The sequence below is a fragment of the Saccostrea cucullata genome, unplaced genomic scaffold (assembly GCF_032062105.1).
Source record: "Saccostrea cucullata isolate Sc308-1 unplaced genomic scaffold, CSIRO_AGI_Scuc_v1 ctg10796, whole genome shotgun sequence".
Taxonomy (NCBI): Eukaryota; Metazoa; Mollusca; class Bivalvia; order Ostreida; family Ostreidae; genus Saccostrea; species Saccostrea cuccullata.
In genome coordinates this window covers 7,853-20,565 of record NW_026923520.1, presented here as the reverse complement: position 1 = coordinate 20,565, position 12,713 = coordinate 7,853, and the positions used below count along the sequence as shown (strand labels likewise).

Here is a 12,713-nt window from a genome sequence, read left to right as displayed (position 1 = left end):
GTTTAGGTTATGCCTAAAAGTTCGTTTTGTGTTTTCAATATTACATGCACATATGTTAAACATGCAAATAATTTAAATTAAACATATCAAATATTAAATTATACACAAGACTTAATTAATTCTTAATTAAATATCAGGTTAAAATTTATGAATAGGATCATGTTCCCGTGGAATCTTTATTGACGATTGTTTTTTTTAAACGTCGAAATTCAATGGCCGTTAAATCTCATAATTATCGCAAATCAAATAGTATGTGTCAGGCAGCAATATTTTCCTTTTTATTTTGAATTATTTTGAAAAGTCCGAAACTTCTGATCTAACTACAAAACACTGTCTTAAGCTTTTTATCAGTCTTTAACCCTCTTTTTTTTTTTTTTTTTTAAAGTGTAAACACATCGTATTGCATACGTGCACTAGTTGGTGGGTGGGGAGAGGGGGGATCCCGCCCTCCCATCTTTAGTGACCAAAATATGCATGAAATTAATCACTTGGTTTAACTTTGTAGGACATTGCATTAGTTTCACATAAAGTTTAACTGAAATAAGTTGAAACGTTTTATATATATATAAAAAAAACTTGAGCCTGAGAGCCTCCAGGCTTTCGCCCCCTGGTCCCCAACTTAGACACCATACCGTCCCACTATAGCTACTCTTTTCAAGAACCCAAGATCGCCACTGATATGTGCCTATGTTTACTGAGGCATGGTCAATTGATTTAAGTGAGGGACTGGTAGATTTTTGTAACAGAATTCTAGTCCTGGAATGGTTGAAAAATGACTCATTCCAGTGACGTTGCATCGTTTTCGAAAGTTGGGGGAGGGTTGTCAGCCAGAAAAAAATAACGTACAAGATAAAAATAATTATACAAAATAACGTACAGAAAAAATAACGTACAAGAAAAAGCAAAAAAAAAAATGTCCAAACTCGAAAATCCTTTTTTCGGGTGAAAGAGGGGGGGGGGGGGGGGGTCCAACTTCGATCAGTCCTAAAAAAATTTCCAAATATACTACATTGCCCATATACTTCAGCAAAAAGTGGGGCGGAATTTCAATGAACATTTTCTATGATAAAGTTATGTCGGGAAAAAGAGGAAGCCAGACCCCCCCCCCCCCCTCATATAATTCAGACCCCCCCCCCCCACCTCCCAGTCGTGAAAACACGGTTATCAACTTTGACATAATGTAAATGTATTTTACAGCACGTAATGAACATTTGTAATCAAAAAGATAAAGAATAAACACAATGTTAAGATAGTTTTAAATCACATAAGAAAGAGTTAACATAACGGAATTATATATCCACATCACGGAATGGAGTTTTGACATAATGTAATAAAGTGTTGGTATAACATGGAACGCCGGGACTGTCTCCATAATGTATATTCACATTATGTTATAAACCTTTTTACATCACGTAATAAAGCACTGACATAAAGGTAAGATGTATTCACCTCACATTGTGATGACCTCGGCGTAAAATAAAGATACATTAACATCACGTAATAATGCTTAATTATAATAGAAATATACACTCACAAAAGGGAATGTACTTTTACTTAACGTAATGATAAATTTAATCATAGAACACATGTAAAACGAAATTTACTTGCCGTAATGCAATTTTGACCTCACATATTAAAGAAATGAAATAATATAAGGAAACATTCATTTCACGTAATAAAGTTTTAACACAATGTAAACATATTTTCACTTCACATAATGAACTTTGGACTTCAAGTTATAAAGTGCGGACATTATGGAAGAATGTGTTTACTTCATGTAATGCAGCATTGACATGATGTAAAGATGTTTTTACATCACCCCATAAAAAATTGACATAACGTAAAGATATGTTCACATCACGTAATGATAGATTGATATAATGAATGCATAGTTTTATGCTATAAGGCAGTGATGGCGTTCCATAGCAAATCAAATAGTATGTGTCATGCAGCAATATTTTCCTTTTTATTTTGAATTATTTTGAAAAGTCTGAAACTTCTGATCTAACTACAAAACACTGTCCTAAGCATTTTATCAGTCTTTAACCCTCCTTTAAAAAAGTGTAAACACATCGTATTTCATACGTGCACTGGTGGGTGGGTGGGTGGGGAGAGAGGGGAATCTCGCCCTCCCATCTTTAATGACCAAAATGTGCATGAAATTAATCAATTGGTTTAACTTTGTAGGACATTGCATTAGTTTCACATAAAGTATAACTCAAATAAGTTGAAACGTTTTATATAAAGAAAAACTTAATCCTGAGAGCCTCCAGGCTTTCACCCCCTGGTCCCCAACTTAGACACCATACCGTCCCCCTTATAGCTACTCTTTTCAAGAACCCTAGATCGCCACTGATATGTGCCTATGCTTACTGAGGCATGGTCAGTTCATTTAAGTGAGGGACTGGTAGATTTCAGAATTCTAGTCCTGGAATGGTTGAAAATTGACTTATTCCAGTGACGTTGCTTCGTTTTTGAAAGTTGGGGGAGGTTTGTCAGCCAGAAAAAAAATCACGTACAAGAAAAAGCAAAAAAAAAAAAATGTCCAAACTCGAAAATCCTTTGTCGGGTGAAGGGGGGGGGGGGGGGTGTCAAACTTCGATCAGTCCTAAATAAATTTCCAAATATACTACATTACCCATATACTTCAGCAAAAAGTGGGGCAGAATTTCAATGAACATTTTCTATGATAAATTTATGTCGGAAAAAAAAGAGGAAGCCAGACCCCCCCCCCCTCATATAACGTGTCTGTAATTCGTCCTACATGTAAGTAATCAGGAACCCCCCCCCCCCCTTTCCCCAGTCGTGAAAACACGGTTATCAACTTTGACATAATGTAAATGTATTTTACAGCATGTAATGAACATTTGCAATCAACATGATAAAGAATTAACACAATGTAAAGATAGTTTTAAATCACATAAGAAAGAGTTGACATAACGTAATTATATATCCACATCACGGAATGGAGTTTTGACATAATGTAATAAAGTGTTGGTATAATATGGAATGCCGGGACTGTCTCCATAATATATGTACACATTATGTTATAAACCTTTTTACATCACGTAATAAAGCACTGACATAAAGGTAAGATGTTTTCACCTCACATTGTGATGACCTCGATGTAAAATAAAGATACATTAACATCACGTAATAATGCTTAAGTATAATAGAAATATACACTCACAAAAGGGAATGGACTTTGACTTAACGTAATGATAAATTTAATCATAGAACACAAGTAAAACGAAATTAACTTGACGTAATGCAATTTTGACCTCACATATTAAAGAAATGAAATAATATAAAGAAACATCCACTTCACGTAATAAAGTTTTAACACAATGTAAACATATTTTCACTTCACATAATGAACTTTGGACTTCAAGTTGTAAAGTGCGGACATAATGGAAGAATGTGTTTACTTCATGTAATGCAGCATTGACATGATGTAAAGATATTTTTACATCACCCCATGAAAAACTGACATAACGTAAAGATATGTTCACATCACGTAATGATAGATTGACATAATGAATGCATAGTTTTATGCTATAAGGCAGTGATGGCGTTCCATAAATTCTAGTCTTTGATAAGTATATGTAAAGATGTAAAGGGGGCACTAACAGTGGACAGCTTAAAGCAACTTAGCATTTATCATAATAGAAAGGGGGCAATTTGATTGTTCAAAACAATGAAAATTCTTTCTCTCTCATACGTTTTACTGTACTTCAATATTTCTAGTTTTCACCTGTTTTAATTAACTCATTTAATATTGAAAGTTTCCAACGTCATACCAGTTAGGTAAATACATAATTATATAAATGTTTTGAGTATAGCATAGACATCGAGACCGGGCGAATGGGCCAGGGGAGGAGGGGCTTAGCCCCCCACTTATTCTGGAAAATATATATACATCGTATAAGTGTTGAAAATGCAGCTTACCCTTTTTGGATTTATTGCTCCCCTCCCCCGTTTGTTACTGACACCTATGTAGATTTGGACTGAGGGATCTTATACCTGTCTTCTTTTTTCGACGGGAGTTAATCAATTCAAAAGTTTTTTGAAAGATAAATAACAAATAAAATCTTTCCATTACTAAAATATGATTTAATTTTTTTTCAAAGTGCGTTAAGTGTCTCCATGGTAAAATATATTGATGTAGACTCTTAAGTGCGTTGAGTTGGTCCCAAATTTAACGCACTTTGAAAAAAATTTTCAAAGTGCGTTGATTTTGTCCCAATTTTAACGCACTTTGAAAAAATTTTTCAAAGTGCGTAATTTTTTCAAAGTGCGTTGCCACACAGCATCAAAGACTTTTTTCATAGTTTGGAGAAATTCTGAGACTATTCGTGCCATAGCTCCTATGTAAAATTTCAACTCATTAAATACTAATAAAGGGAATAGCTCTTAATATGTACCACTGTATGTCGACTAATAACAATACAGAACCTTTAGATTGAATTTTCTCCAGATTTGGGAAAATGATGACTAGCTTTATTTTGTTCAGTTTCAGGTGCTTGGTAACTTCCCTCAGACCTAACACAATTCTTCTCTTGGTTTTGGCCTGCAAAGAAATGCTCTAAAATCTGAGATGACTTTACATTTACAGCTAAGTCCACTTATGCTTCATTTTCATTTCTTATAACTCAGAATCTCTGTACATGAGAAATTTCATACAAAAAAATATCTTTAAAACCCCGTGATTTCTTTGTATACAAGCTGTTGTATAGATTACATGTACAACCAAAGGCGAATCCAGGGCCAGCGTGCTGGGCATGCGCCCTCCCATTTGAATATTTTGTATATAAAATTAATATGTCCATTATCCTAAAATCAAGGTACATCTCTTATTTGTAAAAATTTGTCAGCTTCCAGGGGATTTAACCCCAGACCTCCACCAGGGCCTTGCCCTAGACCCACTGGGGGCTTCAGGGCAGCCCCCCGACCCCCTGCCATCTACCGTGCCCTCCCGTTACGAAATTCTTTGCTCCGCCACTGTGTACAACTGACTCTTACCTCTACTTAGTATACCCCCTAGGTACTTCAATCAGTATCTGCAGATGTACAGTTACTATATTTACCGTATCAGTATGCGTACCTTGACCGGGTCCTTGTGGTACATTCTGTCCTGGAAGCGGACCAGATCCTGTAAGAGATGGGTACAGCAGCTGTCAATGTCCTTATTGAGGACCTGGTTACAGTACCTGTAATACAGATACACAGGCAGGTTAACTAACACTGTCAGTCACAAAGGCAATGATGGAAAATAGTAGGTATAATAGCTACAGGTAACAGAGAGATAGGAAACCTACCATACCCAAAGTACATGTGATTTAATGTGATTTTTAAGTGTCCCTCTGCTTTGCAGGCATTACAAAATATGTAGGGTTTTTTGTGATATTGGGGTTATTAATCTCACCCAACTACCCAATTACAATCATAAAAACTAAGTCTAGCTCTGTGAATAATAGCTATTAAATCAATGAACCTGATTGTTTTTATCAGTATACAAGTTTTCATTGGCATGAGATTTTTAACTACAGTACTTTATCCCAGTATTCATCACATCAAAATGAATGTCATTCTGCCAGATGTTGCATCACTTTTTTCAAGGATATAGTAGTCCCCAGATCTTGTTAAAAACTACTGCTCTAAAAATAGCTTTCAATTGAAATATCATTACATTTCTTTTTTCCTATCCATTATCATAAAGATGATTGGATACATCTTGAAAAGCTGACAGTTTAATGCTACATTGGTGGCTGTTTTCAGTTGACTTTAGACTACATGAATTATACACTAATAAATCAATCATTATTTTAAGTAAGGAACTTTTAAAGAACAAATAGAGGGAAACTGAGCCTATTGGGGATGAATGTCAGCCTCTTAGAGAGTACTACTAGATGTATATCCCTGATCTGTAACTAATTCTGTAATCAGTGCAATATAAGACTATGACTTGACACTTACTCCCTGAACCTCCTGCTGTGGATCTTCATGCGGACCTCTTTACCAATGGTCCCTGCTATGGGGCTGTTTACCTCGGAGCTTTGTGGGCTGACCCCGGGGGACAGGGGGGCTCATACTGATAGGGGAGGTTTGGCTGATGGGGGACAGGTCATTACTAGCAGGGGTCCCCGTGCCTGTGTAATCCACCACTGATCCTTTGGAGCTAAATGCTGTAATTACATATAGTTCACTGATGCAGCGTTTCATAGTACAAAGCTCTTTTATAGACATTTATTGATAATTTTAGCACTTTAAAATGTCTGGTGAATATTGGGAAATATAAATTTCATACCATCTTGTGACATGTCACTCTCATTCCCTGATACAACTCCAATGCCCAGTGAAACACTAAAGACAACAAAAACAAACAGTTAAACAAGACATATAAAGACACGCTCATCAACAGAGTGTTCTTGAGATGTGGCTTATTTATAATATTCCATATGAATTACTCCACCATATATTTTATACATATTTAATTTTTTTAGGAAAAGCCCATGCTTACTTTGTATTCAGGATAGCAAAACTGCATACATATGTACTTCAGTATTAGCTGACTTGCTTACCCATTATTAGCCGACTCTGTATCATCTAGAAGCCTCATTTTCTTCTTCTCCTCTCTCTCTCTTTAAGATTACCTAGTATAATGAAATCAATCAGAAATTAATGAAAGAAAAAGTGAGCAAGCTCACATACCCCACACTCCCCCCAATACTCAAAAAGCCGAAAATCTTGAAAAAAAATAGAGGAATCAGAATTTCCTGATGCACATCTACATATTAAATGTCTGCAAAGTTTCACAATATTCTGTGCAGTTGTTTAAGAGGAGTTACGCTGACAAACTGTTCTCTATATTCAAGGTATGGCCAAAAATCTAATGAAAGTGCCAGAATTCCTGGAAAAAATAAAGGCATTGGAATTTCCTGGTAAAATGCACCTCTACACATTGTGTCCTAAATATCTGCAAAGTTTGATTGAATTCTGTGTAGCGGTTTGTGAGGAGTTGCACTGACAATCTGTTCATCTCTATATTCAAGGTATGGCCAAAAATCTAAGTTGAAAATTGCCGAAATTCCCGTAAAAAATAAAGGAATCGGAATTTCCTGGTAATATGCACATCTACACATTGTGTCCTTAATATCTGCAAAGTTTGATTAAATTCTGTGCAGCGGTTTATGAGGAGTTGCGCTGACAAACTGTTCACGCATTTACCATTTCCTATTCTTAATGCAAAATCACGCATATACTGCTTCCCCGCAATCATGCATTTTTCACACACTTTAAAAAGTATATTTAATCTTCAACCCAAAGCCAATTTCCCCCTATTTTATACTTGTTAAAATCTCATAAAATAAGAAAAGTTATTTTCTTATTAAAATATAATGTCAACATATTATTTACGCCAAACTTTAGAGAAACTTGTACCCTGCTATAAAGTGCTTGCAGGGAAATGGTAATGTCATATTTCTATATTTACATTAGCAGATATCTTTCTTAGATGAACCTATTGAAGAGAAAATATGCTCAATTCAGTGTGAACATTATTTGGGGGTCAGAGGTCATAGCGCAACCGAATCATAGAGCGAGGTGATATTTTGTCTACATATTTCTGTCATGGTGCAATTTGTTATGGAATTATATATTTCTACGTTAATAACGATGAAAAACATAAAATGATAAACAATATGGATATTTTTCAATCACAAGATGTACAATAAATCTTCTTTCTATTTGAACAAGGTTTTGAATACCGGTATTATAATTAGCCTAAAACCACACTTACCTTTTTAACCCAAATTCCTTTGGAGTTATGAAAACTAAAACAGGCGATACCACCGCATTTGACTTCAAATATTTTAAGAACTTATGAAATAAGTAAATTATTCTCAGCAGCAATAATTGTTCTTTCACTATAAACATAATTATATTTCCTGAACTGAACTGCTAAACACTGCTTTCCTGTCAACGAGGGGCAAATATTCTGGTATTGCTGCCCAAGAAATAAGCCATGTTATATTACATCTTTAAACATTAAACCCAAATCGATCATCGAGCATATTTATTGAACACTACGTACACATTACGTTGAGTATATAGAGGATAATATCTATATTGTGTGATTTGATATTGGCTTTATCCAACTCCTTGAAATGGTGTATATATTCGCGAGGCTTGCCGAGCGAATATATACACCATTTCAAGGAGTTGGTTAAAGCCAATACTGTATACATGGTTATTTTCGACCTGTCGTATTTTCGCCTTTTCACACTTGCAAACAATTTTGCCCCATTTTAAATTCACCCAGTCACTGTTTTGTTTAAGAAATTATACTGTATTCTTTGTATTCGCCCCTTCTTAAATTCGCAAATAGAGGCTAGGGCGAAAGGGGCAAAAATAAAACGGGGGCGAATATTTCCCTGTGTACAGTATCAAATCACACAATTATAGATGTTCTATTTATCTCATACGACTTTCGTTTAAACAAAATTTTGAGACTTCCCATGCGAAACTACATGAATGATTGCTACATGTAATTCAAATCGATGACGTATAACTTTGATGACAAAGCACCGTTGATGTTGACATGCCTCGAAAGAAAGTAGATCGTGTTCAAATTTTAGAATTTTTGCTATCTCCATCTTTGAAAACATTATGTGACAATTGCTGGAGCCTTCAATCAAACGAACTCTGATTGAAAGTTGTAAGGATCATGGGATCGTGAAAATGAACTCTTTGGACGATGGCAGTACAAAACGTTTTAGGCAAGGCTAGGGGCCGATTCATTGTTGATCCATGGTAAGTTACACCTACATTACTACTATAGGTAGGCATACGTAGTAAAATATTTTTTAAAAAAAGCATTGTTGAAGATACTTTACTTTCTCAAAGAACAATTTAAAGGAATGGGGGGGGGGGGGGGGTGTTAACATCCATATTTAAGTAGCCTTCATAAAATAAGACACTTCTTTGACATGTACGAGTCGTTTCCATGCTTTTAATGACATTGCTGCTCTTTATCATTCAATTCATAAGGGCAAGGATTTTTACAAATAAAAGTTTCAATAAAATAAAATCTCGAAGCAAGGGATAGTGTCAAAACCAGAAGTGCTATTGATAAAGCATCTACCCATGGATAAAGCAAAGGTTTATCCAATGGCCTCTATCATCCACATGTTTGAGATAAAATTCTGAAATATCACGTCCTGTTTCATGGCAGATTGGTTTAAGTATGCTGACACTTGTGTTGATAACTTTGTTATATTTAAGGATTTTTTCTCCTGAATTCTGAATTCAAATTAACAAATCGCAGACGTTGTCCCGACTTTTTAATTTTCGCAGAACTGTTTACGTTTCCTTAGCAACTGCCTCTGTGAATTTCAAACCCAAATATTAAATATGCAGAATGATTGCACGTGATGGTACATAACTGTTTTCGGGAGGGCAATATAATTGTTTCCGGTGAAATATAACTATATCCGACGTGATTAAGCAGTTTTTCAGGGCATATGGATAAAAATATTATATTTGTGATATAATGGGAAAACTTCTTCAACAAGAGGCCCATGGGCCACATCGCTCATCTGAGTAACTTTTGTAATGCAGTTCTTTACCAGATTTCCCATCCTCTTATATCTATTGTGGCCCCTTACCCCCCCCCATCTTGATTTTAATAATTTACCCCAGATGCTTCCACCTAATTTTCAGCTTTCCTGGCCCACTGGTTCTTGAGAAGAAGATTTTTCCTATATATTTCTATATAAAAATCGGATTTCCTATTGTGGCCCCGCCCTACCCTGCGGGTCATGATTTTAACAATTTAAAATCTACACTACCCCAGGATGATTTCACATATGTTTCAGCTATCCTCGCCCACTGGTTCTTAAGAAGAAGATTTTTAAAGATTATTCCTATGTATTTCTATGTAAAACTTGGATTTCCTATTGTGGCCCCGCCCTACCCCCGGGGGTCAAGAATTTTACAATTTAGATTCTTCACTACCCCAAGATACTTCCAAATCAATTTCAGCTTTCCTGGCCCACTGGTTCTTGAGAAGAAAATTTTTAAAGACTTTTTCTATATATTTCTATGTAAAACTTGGATTTCCTATTGTGGCCCCTCCCTACCCCGGGGGATCATGATTTTTACTACTTAGAATCTTCACTACCCCAAGATACTTCCATATTAATTTCAGCTTTTCTGGCTCAATGGTTCTTGAGAAGATTTTTAAAAGATTTTTTTCCTATATATTACTATGTAAAACTTGGATTTCCTAATGTGGCCCGCCCTACCCCCGGGGGTCATGATTTTAACAATTTAAAATTTACACTACCCCAGGATGCTTCCACATAAGTTTCAGCTTTCCTGGCCCAGTGGTTCTTGAGAAGATTTTTTAACGATCCCACCCTATTTTTGTCTTTTCTAGATTATCTCCCCTTGGAAGGGGACCTGGCCCTTTATTTTAACAATTTAAACTCCCCATCCCCCAAGGATGCTTTGTACCAAGTTTGGTTAAAATTGGCCCAGTGGTTCTTGAGAAGAAGTTGAAAATGTGAAAAGTTTACAGACGGACGGGCGAGGCTTCAGACAGACGGACGGATTATGGACAAAATGTGATCAGAAAAGCTCGACTCACTTGAGCCTTCGGCTCAGGTGAGCTAAAAATGTTATATATAATTTTAGATATAAAATGCATTTGTTTGATTTTTTTTTTCTCTTTACCTTTAAAAAATTGGTAACATGCAGAATTCCTAATATTTTTTTTTAACACTAAGTGTCAATGAGCAATTCAATGTCTCTTAGCCATGGAATGTATTTGCAGTATCTTACATAATGTTACTGAATGCAGTATTTCAGTTCTGAAAAACTAAATTTTGTCTTCTAAACTGTCAATATATATTTCAATGATAACAGTTGTTCAGGGTATTGATACATGTGACCTAGTTGTCTACATAAATGTAATCAAAACTGAAACCTTAAGGCCATTTTTTTTAATTGGTTCAAGGATTAAATATTTTAAAATCAATTTGGGGGAGGGGGAATCAAAAAATTACAAGAACTTTCTCATTTCTTTGAAGTTTGTATTTTTATCTTCAAACAGCATGACTTTTGTTATGTTTCTTTACATGTCCCCAATAGATTGCCCATGTTTTGATTTAATCACGGCTGTAAAAGATTGTAAAGGCTTGCTTATATGGTTGAACTGAGCATTAAAATAAATGTTGTTGTCCGAGCCCTCCATGTTGTTTAACCTTTGGTGGGTTTTTTTCCAATGATCAATGTTAAGAAGGCATTTATAAATTGTAATACCCCCACTTGAAAAGCGGGAGGGTTTCTATACCCTCCATTTGTCTGTACGTAGGTCCGTCTGTTACACTTTGGGGTACCCATCTCTTAAACTCCTCTCATACCACTGAATGAAATTTGAAACTTTCACAGAATCTTTATTACACATTGCCATTGTGCACCTCCTATTTTACTTTTTGATCCAAAACATATTTGGTTTCCCATAGCAAGACATGGACACTGCCATTATATTCATATTTTTGTCTTATTTTTATTTTAGAGTTACTTCCCTTTGCCCATCAGAGTTGTTTGCGTGTATGAGCAAAACCAATCAAATTAAAATTAGATGTTAGGTACTCGCTACACTAACATCTAACAACATTAGAGGGTCACGTCAGAGTTCAAACTCTATAAACCAATCAAATCGTCGCCTGCAAAATCATCGTATATTGTTGAAGCAAATAAGTCTAGAGTTGTTCCGAATTTGACCTCTGATGTGACCCTCTATGGGATGTTGTTAGATGTTAGTGTAGCAAGTATACGAGCGGATTAAACATCTATCTAATTTTAATAAGATTGGAGCAAAACATGCATTTTGCCATTATAATGATATGGCAAGGGGGGAGGGGGGTTATTTAGTGGTCTCAGTGCTCACAGTAACTCTAGTTATATTTCTGATGCAGTAAAAAGTGTTTTGGTGAATGCTGTGTTTGGAAATTGGGTACATCGATCTCGATTTTTATTTATTTTGGGGGGCAACAAAAAATGTCATTGGCAGGAATGTGAAAAGAAGAGAAATTCCGGTTTTTTTTCCTCCAATGTTTCAAAAAATCTGTTCAGCAGATCTGTGTACAAAACTTTAACAACAAAGCATAATTCAACAAAAACTTATTTAAATTTTCTGAGATTTTGAATCAGAAAAAGGTGAGAATACTTGGCTTTGTGTATACCTCTTTTAGGGAGTTGGGTTTCTTGGCTTTATGTATACCTTTTTTAAGGGAGGTGGGTTTCTTGGCTTTATGTATACCTTTTTAAGGGAGCTGGGTTTCTTGGCTCTGTGTATACCTTTTTAAGGGAGCTGGGTTTCTTGGCTCTGTGTATACCTTTTTAAGGGAGCTGGGTTTCTTGGCTTTATGTACAGTGGACCCTCATTTATCCGGACGCTTTGGTTCCCGGTCAATTTGTCCGGATATGTGAAGCATCCGGATATCTGAATCACCAGTTAAACAAGACAGAATAACATTTTAAAATTTTGTGCCGATGAAAAATCGTCCGGATATTGAAGCATCCGGATATCTGGCGTCCGGATATGTGAAGGTCCACTGTATACCTTTTTAAGGGAGCTGGGTTTCTTGGCTTTGTGTATACCTCTTTAAGGGAGCGGTTTTCTTGGCTTTGTGTATACCTTTTTAAGG

General features: G+C 35.7%; 1 long non-coding RNA gene across 1 annotated transcript; it reads right to left on the bottom strand.

The window, feature by feature from the left end:
• Positions 1–4,488: 4,488 nt before the first annotated feature.
• LOC134264192 (uncharacterized) lies at positions 4,489–6,614 on the bottom strand. The gene is made up of 5 exons (XR_009991471.1): positions 6,582–6,614; positions 6,308–6,363; positions 5,977–6,185; positions 5,105–5,210; positions 4,489–4,570 (listed from the first exon to the last, which is right to left on the bottom strand). It is a non-coding gene; the product is annotated as an uncharacterized LOC134264192 (long non-coding RNA).
• Positions 6,615–12,713: the final 6,099 nt, after the last annotated feature.